The sequence below is a fragment of the Arachis ipaensis genome, chromosome B3 (assembly GCF_059453495.1).
Source record: "Arachis ipaensis isolate K30076 ecotype BB chromosome B3, ASM5945349v1, whole genome shotgun sequence".
NCBI lineage: Eukaryota > Viridiplantae > Streptophyta > Magnoliopsida > Fabales > Fabaceae > Arachis > Arachis ipaensis.
Genome location: NC_142438.1, coordinates 86,749,682 through 86,751,407, shown reverse-complemented (window position 1 = coordinate 86,751,407; position 1,726 = coordinate 86,749,682). Strand labels below are relative to the sequence as shown.

The 1,726-nt window shown below is 40.2% G+C and overlaps 1 non-coding gene across 1 annotated transcript; it reads left to right on the top strand.

Annotated features, from left to right (window-relative positions):
* The first annotated feature begins 840 nt into the window (after positions 1-840).
* LOC148571457 (small nucleolar RNA R71) lies at positions 841-948 on the top strand. Its single transcript, XR_015907870.1, has one exon. It is a non-coding gene; the product is annotated as a small nucleolar RNA R71 (small nucleolar RNA).
* The last annotated feature ends 778 nt before the right edge of the window (positions 949-1,726 follow it).

Genomic DNA, 1,726 nt, shown 5'->3' with positions numbered 1-1,726 from the left:
CTCCTTATTGATCACTGGATGTCCCAGGAGGTCTTCCTCCTTGGGATTCACGCCCTCTCCTTCCCTTACAGGTTCGGCCATGGTGCTTATGTCAATGGCCTTGCACTCTCCTTTTGGATTTTCTTCTGTATTGCTTGGGAGAGTACTAGGAGGGATTTCAGTGATCCTTTTACTCAGCTGGCCCACTTGTGCTTCTAAATTTCTAATGGAAGACCTTGTTTCATTCATGAAACTTACAGTGGCCTTGGATAGATCAGAGACTAAGTTTGCTAAATTAGAGGTATTTTGTTCAGAGTTCTCTGTCTGTTGCTGAGTGGATGATGGAAAAGGTTTACCATTGTTAAACCTATTTCTTCCACCATTATTAAAGCCTTGTTGAGGCTTTTGATCCTTCCATGAGAAATTTGGATGATTTCTCCATGTTGAGTTATAGGTGTTTCCATAAGGTTCACCTAAGTAATTTACCTCTGCTATTGCAGGGTTCTCAGGATCATAGGCTTCTTCTTCAGAAGATGCCTCTTGAGTACTGTTGGATGCAGCTTGCATTCCATGCAGACTCTGAGAGATCATATTGACTTGCTGAGTCAATATTTTATTCTGAGCCAATATGGCATTCAGAGTATCAACCTCAAGAACTCCCTTCTTCATAGGCGTCCCATTATTCACAGGATTCCTTTCAGAAGTGTACATGAACTGGTTATTTGCAACCATGTCAATGAGTTCTTGAGCTTCTGCAGGCGTTTTCTTCAGGTGAATGGATCCACCTGCAGAGGTATCCAATGACATCTTAGATAACTCAGACAGACCATCATAGAATATATCCAGGATGGTCCATTCTGAAAGCATGTCAGAAGGACACTTTTTGGTCAGTCCTTTGTATTTCTCCCAAGCTTCATAGAGGGATTCACCTTCTTTCTGTCTGAAGGTTTGAACATCCACTCTAAGCTTGCTCAGCTTTTGAGGAGGAAAGAACTTGGCTAAGAAAGCCTTGACCAGCTTATCCCAAGAGTTCAAGCTATCCTTGGGTTGAGAATCCAACCACACTCTAGCTCTGTCTCTTACAGCAAAAGGGAAAAGCATGAGCCTGTAGACTTCAGGATCTACTCCATTAGTCTTAACAGTATCACATATCTGCAAGAATTCAGTTAAGAACTGAAAAGGATCTTCAGATGGAAGTCCATGAAACTTGCAGTTCTGCTGCATCAGAGAAACTAATTGAGGTTTCAGCTCAAAGTTGTTTGCTCCAATGACAGGAATGGAGATGCTTCTTCCATGTAAATTGGAATTAGGTGCAGTAAAGTCACCAAGCATCCTCCTTGCATTATTATTATTTTCGGCTGCCATCTCCTCTTCCTGTTCGAAAATTTCTGAAAGGTTATCTCTGGATTGTTGTAATTTAGCTTCTCTTAGTTTTCTCTTCAGAGTCCTTTCCGGTTCTGGATCTGCTTCAACAAGAATATTCTTGTCCTTGCTCCTGCTCATATGACAAAGAAGAGGGCACAGAAAAATAATAATAATAATAGAGATCCTTTATACCACAGTATAGGGATCCCTTTGTGAGTGGGAGAAAAAAGGGAGACAAAGAATGTAATGTAATGGAAGAAACACAACTGTGAGGAGGGTAGAGATGTGAGATTAGATGTTAGTAGATGAATAAATAAATTAGTTTTTGAAAAAGATTTGATTTTAAAAAACACAATTAATGACTTGATTCACAAGAAATCAC